The sequence below is a fragment of the Bombina bombina genome, chromosome 5 (assembly GCF_027579735.1).
Source record: "Bombina bombina isolate aBomBom1 chromosome 5, aBomBom1.pri, whole genome shotgun sequence".
NCBI classification, from domain to species: domain Eukaryota; kingdom Metazoa; phylum Chordata; class Amphibia; order Anura; family Bombinatoridae; genus Bombina; species Bombina bombina.
In genome coordinates, this window is record NC_069503.1 from 709,507,065 (window position 1) to 709,521,747 (window position 14,683).

Genomic DNA, 14,683 nt, shown 5'->3' on the forward strand with positions numbered 1-14,683 from the left:
TTCCTAGGCTTAATAGTTGTGGTGGCAAGAGCTTTCCTTATTTAATAAGGTTTAGTCTCTTGTGACGGGAGATCAAGGCCTAAATGAAAAAGAGCTAAATGCCCTTTTAAGGGCAATGAAAAAGAGCTGAATGCCCTTTTAAGGGCAATACCCATACAAAAGCCCCTTTAGGGGCAATGGGTAGCTTAGGTTTTTTTAAGAGTTAGTTTTTTTTATTTTGGGGGGCTGGTTGGGTGGTGGGTTTTACTGTTGTGTGTACTTTGTATTTTTTTACAGGTAAAAGAGCTGTTTAACTTAGAGCAATGCCCTACAAAAGGATCTTTAAGGGCTATTGGTAGTTTATTGTAGACTAGGGGGTGCTTTTATTTTGGGGTGTTTTTATTTTGGGGTGTTTTTTTATTTTTATAGGGCTATTAGATTAGGTGTAATTGTTTTTATTTTTGATAATTTTGTTTATTATTTTTTGTAAGCTTACTGTTTTTTATTTTTCACAATTTAGTGTTTATTAATTTTTGTAATTTTAGATTTTTTTATTTTAATTCATAGTTAGTTTTTTTTTAATTTGTAATTTAGATTTTTTAATTGGTAATATTTTTTTTATTTTATTAGAATATTAAGTTTAGGTTAATTTATAGTTTAATGGTAGGTTTATTTTTATTTCACAGGTAATCTTTTATTTATTTAAAAATAGTTATATTGTAATTTTAATTTAAAGTTAGGGGGGTGTTAGGTTTAGGGGTTAATAGTTTAATTTAGTGTTTGCGATGTGGGGGGCAGCGGTTTAGGGGTTAATAGGTTTATTTAGTTGCAGAGATGTGGGAGGCCAGGGGTTTAGGGGTTAATAGGTTTATTTAGTGGCAACGATGTGGGAGGCCGGAGGTTTAGGGGTTAATAACTTTATTATAGTGTTGGCGATGTCGGGGAACGGCGGGTTAGGGTTCCTGGCCATTACGCTGAAATTGCCATTTTTTCAGTGTTAAAAGCCGTAACTTGAACCCATAAATAATAAACTTTTATTTTTCATATTAGTATAAGTAGTAGTAGTAGTAGACTTTGCATGTGAATACAAGTTAACGAAATGAATCATTCAGTTAATCATTAATTTTTAACTTTATTGTTTTTCCAAGAGGGGATTATACTTTCAAAATCATAATTTCCAGTCTTTTTTTTTTCATTTTTTTTTTTAACTTTATATAATTTTTATTTCATATTTTTTTATTTATTGGGTTATTTAATGATGTTGTCATTCCAGATTTACATTTTAATTTCTAGCTTGTTTTAAAAAAAATAATATTTTGACTCTAATTAAATTTATACCTAGAATATAAATATAATTATTCAAACAAAAGGAAATATTTTTACACTTTCATAAATCTGCAAACATTTACTTTAAATATTAAGAAGTCAAAAACAGCAGGGAGTTTGGTAGTTGTGCCCATTATATGGCACAATACAGACAAGAGCGAAACTATGGTTCTATTTATGCAGACATTAGCCTTCACTGCCCTAAAATATAAATAATTACAGTCTACATATTTACTAGTCTACTTTCTTTCTATAACATCTTTAACTTTTTTATAAGCATAAGCATGAACAGCTGCCTCATGAATCAGGTCATTTTTCAGCAATGCAGCTGTAACAAAGATACTTTGAATTGGAATATTGTAATGATTTAAGTATTCCTTTTAAGCCGCTGTGTTACCGCAATATGTTTATATGCTTGTTTTTAAATATAAATAAATAACTTAATGCTATAACTTAGAAGCTCCTTAATTGCCATATTATACCTATAACATTAAATACTAACATCAGCTTAGGCTACCACAAATATGCAGCAGTGTTTGAACGTGCTTAAGACGTTTAGAGGTCTAGTATAGGAAGTCATTTAATCATTTCAAAGCTGTTGCTAAAATAAATTGCATACAACTTAAAAGGATAATTGTAGCTGAGGACTTGCTTTCAATTATATCCCTTGCATCACTAAGTACTGTGAGGTTTATTCTGCTTCAGTATCACATAAACCAACAGTTTGGATCTCTGCTCTGATTCCCCGGTAATCAAAAGGAAACCAGATGTCCTATAAAAAAGTCTTTACAATAGCTCTCAAACCCTTAAGCAGTAGATGCAACAGACCAATGACACTGAGTAAAAATGGGTATGTATGTATATATATATATATATATATATATATATATGTGTGTGTGTGTGTGTGTGTGTGTGTATACAGTATTTATATATATATGTATATATATATATATATGTGTGTGTGTGTATACAGTATTTATATATATATGTATATATATATATGTGTGTGTGTGTGTGTGTGTATACAGTATTTATATATATATATATATAAATACTGTAGACACACACACACGGGGACACACACACACATATATATATGTGTGTGTGTGTATACAGTATTTATATATATATATATATATATGTATATATATATATATGTGTGTGTGTGTGTGTATACAGTATTTATATATATATATATATATATATATATAAATACTGTATACACACACACACACACACACACACACACACATATATATATATATATATATATATATATATATATATATATATATATATATATATAAATTCTGTATACACACACACACATATATATATGTGTGTGTGTGTGTGTATACAGTATTTATATATATATATATATATATATATATATATATATATATATATGCAGTATATATAGATATATATGTTTATAATGACACTGAGAGAAAATGTATATATATATATGTAAATAAATGTGTGTGTGTGTGTATACAGTATATGAGGCCTATTTATCAATATGCTGGAATTCCGCAGCGTAATTGTGGAGAGCTTGATTCGCCTTATTTATCAAAGGATACAGACTGGCAAAAGTAGAAATTTGTGATGTAACATACGATCCGCCGATGCTTACGTCACTACAGATGTTGCAAATGCAAATTCGGCACTATCTGACTACTTTTGCTAGTTAACAAAAAACTACCAGATACGCTCGAAACTATTCCGGCCCAGCGTACCTGGTTTTCAATTAGCCGCCCTGGAGGCGACGGATGCCATAGGAATCAATGGGAGTCTGAAAACAGCGAAAGCTCATGTTCGCTGCTGCCAGATATCCCATTGATTCCTATGGGAGAATAAAATTTAAGTTTACACCTAACACCGTAACATGTACCCCGAGTCTAAACACCCCATATCTGCCGCCCCCTACACTGCCGCCACATACATTATACTTATTAACCCCTAATCTGCCGCCCAGTTATTAACCCCTAATCTGCCGCTCCCGCCACCACCGCCGCCACCTACATAAAGTGATTAACCCCTATCCCACCGCAACTAAATAAAGTTATTAACCCCTAAACCCCTGGCCTCCCACATCACTACCACTTACTAAATCTATTAACCCCTAAACCACCAGCCCCTCACATCGCCATAAACTAAATTAAACTATTAACCCCTAAACCTAACAACCCGCTAACTTTACATTAAATATTAACTTATCCCTATCTTATAATAAATTTAAACTTACCTTTAGATTTAAATTAAACTATATTAAACTAATAATTAATCTACCCTAACTATTATACTAAAATTATATTAAACTATATTAAACTAATTAATTTAATCTACCCTAACTATTATACTAAAATTACAATAAACTATATTAAATTAATAATTAACTTACCCTAACTTTTAAACTAAAATTACAATAAACTACAAATTAAATTAACTATATTATATATTTAAACACCTAACCCTACTCAAATAATTTTAATCTACACTAAAAAATTACAAAGTTACAAAAAACTAACAACTAAGTTACAAAAAATAGCAAACACTAAGTTACACAAAAAAATAAACACTAAGTTACAAAAAATAAAAAAGAAATTATCAAAGATTTAAACTAATTACATCTAATCTAAGGGCCCTATGAAAATAAAAAAGCCCCCCCAAAATAAAAAAAAAAACCCTAACCTACACTAAACTACAAATATCCCTTAAAAGGGCCTTTTGTGGGGCATTCTCCCAAAGAAATCAGCTCTTTTACCTGTAAATAAAAAATACAAATATTGCAATCAGCCAATAGGATCGAACTTCAATCCTATTGGCTGATCCAATAAGCCAATAGGATTGAGCTTGCATTCTATTGGCTGTTCTATCTTCTATGAAGATAGAAGATGCCGTCTGGGTGAAGACTTCTGCGGGCTTGGATGAAGACTTCAGCCGCTTGGATGAAGACTTCTGCCCGGCTTCTTGGAGGATGGATGTCGGATCTTCAAAACTGTAAGTGAATCTTCTGGGGATAGTGTTAAGATTTTTTAAGGTTTTATTGGGTGGGTTTTAATTTTAGATTAGGGTTTGGGCTGCAACAGAGCTAAATGCCCTTTTAAGGGCACTGCCCATCCAAATGCCCTTTTCAGGGCAATGGGGAGCTTAGGTTTTTTTAGATTAGGATTTTATTTGGGGGGTTGGTTGTGTGGGGGGTGGGTTTTACTGTTGGGGTGTATTTGTATTTTTTTTTACAGGTAAAAGCTGATTTCTTTGGGGAAATGCCCCGCAAAAGGCCCTTTTAAGGTCTATTTGTAGTTTAGTGTAGGTAAGGTTTTTTTTTATTTTGGGTGGGCTTTTTTATGTTCATAGGGCCCTTAGATTAGGTGTAATTAGTTTAAATCTTTGATAATTTATTTTTTGTAACTTAATGTTTATTTTTTTTGTAACAGTGTTTGTTATTTTTTGTAACTTAGTTGTTAGTTTTTTGTAACTTTGTAATATTTTAGTGTAGATTTAAATTATTTGAGTAGAGTTAGGTGTTTAAATATGTAATATAGTTAATTTAATTTGTAGTTTAATGTAATTTTAGTTTAAAAGTTAGGTTAGATTCATTTTTATTTTAATATTGTTTAATGTAATTCTATTATAATAGTTAGGGTAGGTTAATTATTAATTTAATATAGTTTAATGTAATTTTATTATAATAGTTAGGGTAGGTTAATTATTAATTTAATATAGTTTAATGTAATTTTATTATAATAGTTAGGGTAGGTTAATTATTAATTTAATATGGTTTAATGTAATTTTATTATAATAGTTAGGGTAGGTTAATTATTAATTAAATTTAATATAGTTTAATGTAATTTTAAAGGTAAGTTTAAATTTATTATAAGATAGGGATGAGTTAAAATTTAATATAAAGTTAGCGAGTTGTTATGTTTAGGGGTTAATAGGTTAATTTAGTTTATGGCGATGAGGGGGGCTGGCGGTTTAGGGGTTAATAACTTTATTTAGTTGCGGTGGGCTCCGGGAGCGGAGGAATAGGGGTTAATAACTTTATGTAGGTGGCGGCGGTATAGGGGGTGGCAGATTAGGGGTTAATAAGTATAATGTAGGTGGCGGCGTTGTAGGGGGCAGCAGATTAGGGGGTATTAACATAATGTAGGTGGCGTGGGATCCGGGAGCGGAGGAATAGGGGTTAATAACTTTATTAGAATGGTGGCGGGGTCCGGGAGTGGCGGTTTAGGGGTTAATAACTTTATTTAGTTGCGGCGGGGTCCGGGAGCAGCGGGATAGGGGTTAAACAGTTTAGTATAGTGTGGGTGCTTAGTGACAGTATACAAATAAAGTTGTGAAAAAAGCCAAATAGCAGCGAGATCGATGACTGTTAGTTAACAACAGTCCGCTACTCATCGCCCCGTACTTGGTGCGCAGCTTTTTGACAGCTTTTTTGTTAAATATGGAGAGCATATTTAGGTCCGCGGCAGCGAAGTTAGGCGATGTCAGGCGAGCATATTGGTGCCGTTGAATGCAAGTAAGTTGACGGCTTGATAAGTAGGCCTCTATATATGCAGTTTATGATATTGATATATATATATATATATATATATATAATGACACTGGGTAAATATGTATGTGTGTGTGTTTGTATATGAAGCTAAAACTCAACTTATACACACTGTGATTGCTCTTTCTTTCAAAAAAATGTAATCTAATTATATGATTCTTAGAATTTCAGTGGTATTGTTTCTAATATGTCAAGGAAACAGGAAACTGCTAATTTAATGATATAATTTAAGCTGGATGGAATGATTTATTACATTTTGGTCTTTTATTTTTTTATTAAGTATGTGTAGTGAAATATTATACTAAATAAAGGATGCTATACTGGATAAGCACAATAAAAAATGTTATATATATATATTAATAGATAATTCACAAACAAAAGTGAATAAATAAAAAGAACCATTAAAAATAGTGGAAATGCTTGTTATGCTTTTACTGTGAGAACATGAAACTTAAGAATTTATGTTTTTTTTTACTTTGTTACATATTGTCCTTATCAGTTGATAAGTAATATGTCTAAACAAATTAAATGGCTAAAAGGACATACTAATTAATAGACCAGTGCATGGGCAAAAAGTAATTTTATCCGAAAGATTTGTTTTATATTTTTCAAAAGATTTGGTTCAGTAAAATTTTGTTTATGGTGACTATTGATTAAGGATTTGTTACAGTTATTTCCGAACTAATTTCAACAAAAATCTTGCATTATAAAATTTTAACAATTAAAAGAGCTTGCAATGCCAACAGAACATATAGGGGACAAGCACAAGCCTTCATAAAAGTTTATCTAATTAATTATTTTTAACAAAATTCACTATTAAAGTCTATGGGGATTTAAGTAGTTAAAACATTTGATAAGTCAAAGTGATTATAAATGGCTGAACTTCCACTAGTCTCCCACCTCCCCATGAAAGGTAAAGGCTTGATTGGACAAGCCTATATGACTAAAAACATTTACTTCCATACTGGCTGTCCATATACACCAATCAATAGTAATACTATGGCAGGATTGGATGAAGGACATGGATACATAAATGGTCAGACCCCCTGTATATCATTACAAACTAAAGAGCTGATTAGCCAAACTTAAAGGGACATGAAACCCAAAATGTTTTTTTCATGATTTAGGTAGAACATACAATTTTAACCCATTTGAGTGCTTAGCACTGTCCCACCTGGGTGCTAAGCTGTTTTAAGTTGGGTTTTTTTCCCCCCAAGACTCACAATGTTGGAAAGGTTAGGCGATTACCTTTCCAACAGTGGGTCTTGAGGGTCTGTAGCTGCTTAGATGCCTGAGATACAGACTTCTAAGCAGCATGCCCCCTGCTCCTATACTTAACATTGTGAATTTTAAATAAAGTTGCGCATAACATGAAGCCCCAGCAATGCCTGTCACTATGCAGGCCCGATCGCCAGGGTAGGAGTGGGTGGGAGCCCCCAGATCTCCCTCAAGGCAAGAGAGTTCTAGCGACTGCTCTTAGCCGTCGTTAGCACCAGAGTGAGAAACTCTGCGACGGCTCAGAGCTGTCGTTAGCACTCAAGGGGTTAAACAACTTTCCAGTTTACTTCTATTTTTAACTTTCTTTCATTCTCTTAAAATCACTTGTTGAAGTAGCAGCAATGCACTACTGATTTCTAACTGAACATATGGGTGAGCCAATGCCAATCGGTATATATATGCAGCCACCAATCAGCAGCTTACGTAGATAAACATTTCAGCAAAGGATAACAAGAGAAGGAAGCAAATTAAATAATAGAAGTAAATTGGAACGTTGTTTTAAATTGTATGCTCTGTCTAAATCATGAATGTCTAATTAAGACTTTACTATCCCTTTAAATAGCAAATGTCCTGCCCCTTCCTGCACATTTTAGTGACAAATGGTAGGAATGAACAAAATAATTAATTTGGTCAGTCAATTGTCCATTCTTCAGCTGTTTCATCCTATAAAGTATTTGTCTGCTCATTTATTTCATTTACTAAACTGGCATATATTTGGAAAAAATTGTATTTATCCAAAGCCCAAATGAATATCTTAACTAGTCAATTAAACCTTCTAATTTGAACATGTTATTTTCTATTAATGTCCCTTTGTAATTATGGCCTAAATCTCAATCATTTTGAATTCACAAAAACAAATATTGTATACCAGCTCATATGATATGCTTTATAGATCTTAAACCTATTTAAATAAATACATTTGCCAGTTAGGATACTGAATTTATTTAAAAACACTCAAATAATATACGACAAGTTTAGGAAACCGGTAAAAATGTCTGTGTAAATAGTACTTTCCTATTACAAACTCATTCCAAATCATTTGCAAACTCGATAATAACTCCCTTTTCTAACACTTTCTAAACGTGTTTGCAGACTTTTTAAATTATTTTGAAACTTTTCAAATTCTAAGCTTTGGATCTGAGAATACATTCTATGGGGTAGATTTATCAATCAGCGGATGCTGCAATCTACCCCCAATGTTTACGGATCTCCAGAAACAAGAGTTAAGAAGCAGCAGTCGTAAGACCGCTGCTCCTTGACTCGTCCGCCACTTCTGAGGTGGTGGACCGCAATCATCTCGATCAGATACGATCGATATGATTGACACCCCCTGCTAGCGGTTGATTGGCCGCGATTGTGCAGGGGGGGCATGGCACAAGCATTTCACCAGAAATGCTTGTGCAATGTTAAATGCCGACAGCGTATGCTATCGGCATTTAGAGATGCCGGGCAGACATGATTCGCTGCAGAGAATCATGTCCATCCGGGCTTTGATAAATCGGCCCCTAAGAGTGACATTTCTTAGTACGTGTTCAGTTCATATGTTAATAAACCATAAACTTGTTTTTGTTTACTAAAAAGCTAAAAAATGTAGTTCAAATCACACTATTAAACTATGAAATGTGTACACAGATTAATCATGATCAACTCACTGCTTATTAATGAAGTGTTTGGGGAGTTTCAACACATTCATTTTAAATTTATTAAAATTATATTAAATTATTATTTGTGCACATCCTTAATATTGCATGGTATATATGAATAATGAAAGTTTAATCTTGACTTACCTTTCCTTTTAACTTTTATTTTTTGCCTGAATCTTTTGTTTCTGAAAAACCATGAAAATCTTGTAAAAACCTGCTTGAAAATTCTCTAGTATGCTTTTTAAAGTTTTTTTGGTTACATTTTATGTTTTCTACTAGATTTTGCTGTTATTTCATTTTCTTAAAACATTTATTCTAATTCAGTCAACTTCTTGTTATTTATTAGAATTGCTTTGAAATTCACTAAAAATTCACTGTGTACAAGTTAGAGCATTCTAGAGTAAGAGTTATAGTAAGAAAATCTTATGTTTCAAGTAATTACATTAACAACTTTTATTCATACAAACAACAAGTTTTTAATTATTTTTATACATATGTTTTCTTAATGTAAGATTTGTGCAAGCTCCTTACCTTCACACTAAATCATCATATTTCTTAAAAGGGCTGTTCAAAATTAAGTCTTAAAAAAAATGATATTTATATATATATATATATATATATATATATATATATATATATGTGTACACATACACACATACATATATATATATATATATATATATATATGACCCCTAAAAATTTACCCTAAACATGATTCCCCCATTTCACATACTGTATATAAAACTTTTATTACAGGGGAGGCGAAGCGTGTGGGCGTCTGAGATGGCCGCACCACATTAGAGGTCCAGCATCGGCGGTGACGGAACCCTCTTTTAGGCCAATATCGCACCGATCTAATGACATCAAAGCAGCTCTCATCACTTGGGGAACAGATGCTGCATAACCCACAGTAATTAATCAGCCTCTCTGGCCCTCAGCCGTCACTTTGCTGCCTTACAGTGTGGGCCGCATCTGAAGCCTGCCTTGAGTTGCTGCGCCACAGAGAGTGAAAGCGTAGCGCTCCCAGACCCGATCATAGCACTAGAAGTGCACAGAATAGCGGTCAACGCTGCTGCAGCTTAGCCTCAATCACAGGATACAGCCCAAACTGACATTTGAACCTTGCAGCCCTCTTTTAATTCGCAATTCACTGATGGCCGCCATCTTGGGGGTGAGTGTGTAAGCACACAACATTTTATAAAAACAGGCAAAAGGTCTGACATATTGCCTCAGAATTAGCTTGCATGTAAGCATAACAGTATATAATAATCTGTACATGCACTATATAATCTCTTTTGGGCTATAAGATGTGATACAGGTTAGTCTTACTGGGAGTACACACTGTATATTAGCTGCAGAGGACTGATCTATATAACTAGCCCTGGATTGCTGGAGGTGATAAGCTCAATGTGCACTGATCAAAGAAGCATCAATACTTTTGCAATCAGCGCAACAACACAGAAAATAGCTGCAACTCATTTATAAAACTGTTTATTCTCGGGGGGCGGAGCCAACAGCCGGCTAAGATGGCCGCATTATACTGAAGCTCCTGCAATATATTGAGGGCATTTAGAGATATTGCACCCTAATCTGCCTTGGAGTATGAGATCCTGATGTAGGGCTAGTGTGGGAAGATTCCACAACTACAATGGTATGTTTATTTTACCCTATGGTGCATTTGAACTGAGGCCCTGACTAACTGCTGAACGTGAGGCCTCTGTCACACCAGACCTCCGTCCAAGATACGGCCTGCAGCCGCAGAGCTCTGTGTAAAGCTGACAAAATTCCCGGTGCCTACGACTTAGAAGTGAGATAACCATCTGCTCTGGGACCATGGCGTTAGCACTGAGTGACACAGAAATACTTACCCTGTTGGACACTCACTTCTGTAAGTTACGTCTACTGATCGTAAGGAGCTTTGGGGCAGCTGAATTTCAGGTCCGGGAGTGGGGCGGAGACTTACCGGACGACAATACAGGACAGTTGGAGGCGCTCGTAAGCGAAAGCAACGCTCCTGAATTTGTGATACCTGCTCCTTTGGCTTCGGAGAGAGCAGTCGGGGGAGACAGCCTTGCAGACATGGCCCCTGGAGTAGACACAATATGGCCGACACCCGCTCTACGAGATTTGAAGGTGGTGGCGGCGGGATTGAGATCCGATGCCTTTGCGGATGCAGCGGAGGACAGTATTCCCTGCTGGAATAGGGCCATGGCCTCTTGCCAACTCACACCAAAGATGGACCTGCTCCTGTGCTCCTTGCTGTGTCTCTGCATAGCCCAGCCTGAACTGCTGAGATGGTTAGAGGTATGGGAAGGGGCCTCTCATGCTGTTACCTGCGTTACGACTGGGATCGGATAAATGAGTGGCAGAGGCTCATGTAATCTCAACACTTTCAAGCTCCATGGGACAAACATTGCTAGCAAAATAGCAGCCTGCTTCTGTTCTTATCTTTTGTTTATTTTTTGCTTACCAGCAGGCTGCGACTGGCTACCCACCCTTATATGTTGCTATAACTTTTCTATTGTTAGTGTTAAGCGGCCACTAAGGCTAATCTTTTTCATTACCTACTTAGAAGTTATGGGTATGGCACAGTATACCTTATATCCACAGTGAGTGTTTCTTGCATTATTACACAATGTAAATTTACCAATGCTACATATTACATGCTATGGTTCTCTAATACTAAGTGTCCATTACTAGGTTTATCTCATATTCAACTCTATGGCCTGGGTCATTCCACCACCTTATTGTATGAAGTTCTAATAAGACTGACGTGGTAACTTTTAAAGACAATTTTTATAACAACGCAATGGGACCTTTGTGTTACCTTAACTCGCTGTTTGCTTTTTAATGTGTAGTTGGCTGATAGCTTTTACAATATTGGCTGCGGACATCTTGTCTTAACATTTTGCCTGTGGGTTTGTGGGGAGCCCCGGGAGAGATCCTTGCATAAGCGTATGTGAAACAGATGCCATAGCAGCCATATCCCAACCGTAATGAGCGTGGGTCTTATGATACTGATAAACAATTTATATGTGTCTGCCCAGTCTGGGGGTTTGAGGGGGCCCTCGACGAGGACAAGTATATATTGTAATTTGTTTCTTTTTTTATGTATCATTACTATTCATGGTTTCTCCTTCTAGACCAGTGGCCAGGGTCTGGGGGGAGCTTAAAGGATGGTTAACCCACGAACATGCCAATTTATGATAAACTACTCAATCTAACTCGCATACATAATTTACCCTAGCCTTTGCAAAAGAGAGCACGACTGAGTCTACATTGCAAGTGACATCTTGTTAGGTGCTCTGAAGCATCTTCTCTACTGAATTAAAGCAAAAAGACCTACTCTATAATAACGGTCTGATTATCGTACTGAGGACCTATGAATGACAAGAACACCTGGACATTCTGACTCGAAAATGAGAAAGAATGCCAAAGTGGATAAAAATTTAAAGTCTAGCAACACTCCCAATGCGGTAAGCTCCTTCTTTAAAAGCGCAGATAAGAAGAAAAAAACTGAGACTTCATAGACACACAGTGAGGAGAAATCTATGTCCGAGAGCCCAGATACCCCTTTGGATTCTCCTACGTCCCCTGGTCGATCACAGCAAGCCGAAGACGGTCCGGTGACACTCAAGGCAATGGAAGCCCTTATTAACCAAGTCAAAACCTGCATAAAATCTGAGTGCTCTGAACTGAAAAGAGATATAAATGAACTAGGCTCTCGCATAGAGGTCTTGGAAGATGACAGAGAGGAACTGGTCAAATAAATGACTGATATGTCTCACTCTATTGAAACGCAGCAAGCACAAATTAAGGAATTAGAGAACAAAATAGATCAAATCGAGAATCGGACAAGGAGAAACAACCTCAGAATACGTGGGGTGCCAGAGAATGTAAAAAGGAGAAGCTATCCCTGATCAATCTGTTTCAGTATCTGGCTATCACCAATCAATGAGTAATTGAAGAGATTCCCCTTGAAAGGGCCCATCATGCCCAAACCTACTGACAATCAACCTCCCAGAGATATCATTGTATGAATCCAAAGTTACAGGGAGAAGATATTCCAACTCGCAAGAGCGCATCCTACCTTCACATTCTTGGGAGCTAAAATACAAATCTACAAGGACCTTTCAATAGGAACACTTCAAATGAGAAAGGAGTTTGCTTTTTTCACAGCCCACTTACAATCTTTAAAGATACCCTACAGATGGGGTTTCCCCGTCTCTTTGCAAATCGTTAAGAATGGGAAACGACACAAATGTACTAGCCCTGCCACGGTGCCAGATTTCTACAATCAGCTTGATATCCCTCTTCCTGAGCCTACATACAGTCTTTCAGAGAAAGAAGCATCAAAGTCTCCTAAACCACAGAGAAGAGTGTGGTCTGAAGCTGTCAACAAACAGAACAAGAAAAAACAGTGTTGAGCCACCAAACCTTCTAGACGCTACTTGATCCATGGTAATCCTGTTTGAGTCTCCTGGAACTTGTAAGTATTAATCTTCTGGTCTCATATACCGAGAAGATGTCACAACTTTACATGCACTGACTTTGCATCGTTAGAGACTAACGACCTATTTTGGTCTTGGACTCAGGAAAAAGTTAAAAAGTTAATATATAACTCTGGTACTGTACTCTGTTTTTATACGGAAGAATAGCCATTCCTGTGTATTATTTAAATGTTCAAATCTCACCTGCCATTCTGGGAGGATACATGTTGATTACATAATAGATGCACTAGTGCGACGTACAAAACTCCCTCTAATGGGGGACTTCAGTGGTTGGCCTTGTTGCTAAAAGAGGATAACACTAGAAATTACTAGTGCAGCATTATGCCAGTTTAGAATAGTTTATTCTGCTCACTGTGGTATATGCCTGTTTAGTCTAATTCTGATAACTAGCGATGAAAACTGTTGCATTATTGTATGTTTTTATACTAGACATGTTAAAGTAAACTACTACTGTTTATGGTGCCTGTTTGGGTGGGCTCCGTCGAGCTGATTTTTCCCCTATTGTTCCTTCTTTTTCCTTAATTTCTTGCCAGGCAGGAATTTTGTCAGGCACTTTTCCTTCTCTCCAGCTCCCAGCACTTATCCTTCTTAATCCCTTCTTTCCCTACCCCCCCCCCCCCTTTTGTCTACCTTCTTCCTCACCCTCTTTTGTTTTTCCTGCGTGCTTTCCCTGTTTTTGTTATTGCCTACCTTGTTTTAAGAGTTCTAAAGTTAAGTACAGAATAATTTTCTTTTAAATTTACTACAACAGTTGAAGCCTACATCAACTGAACCAGTCACATCTCTGTCATAGCCATACCTCACCTAGACATTAATGGACCCTCTCTTCCCAGTTAGCCGTTTCATAGTTGCTACACAAAATGTTAAGGGCTTCCAAGCTCCACATAAATGCTCCATAGCTTTTCATGGTTTCTATAAGAAGCAATTAGATGTAGTAATGATTCAGGAAATGCATTTTAAGAAAAATAATGAACCCACTTTGTCACAATTTTACTATGACCAACATTTTTTAAGCTCTGGCCCGACCAAGCATAATGGAGTTTGTATCTCCTTTAGGAAGGGAACATCCTTTGAACTCTTACAAAAGACCCAGGACCATGAAGGCAGAATACTGATTTTGGTGGGACTTTATTATGGAAGACCTATAACTTTTGCTAACATTTATGCTCCTAACCGCCCCTCTCCCCCCTTTTTTCATAAAGTCATTAACCTACTACTAGATATCTCCAAAGGTCCAATATTCTTAGGCGGGGACTTAAATTTCCCAATCTGCCCAGCACTTGATACATCCTGCGGTAGATCCTATTTGCGAAACAGCCAAATAAGAGCCAATTGGCAGGCAATTGGTGCAATACTCCTCCTTGACACCTGGAGAATAACCCATCCTACTA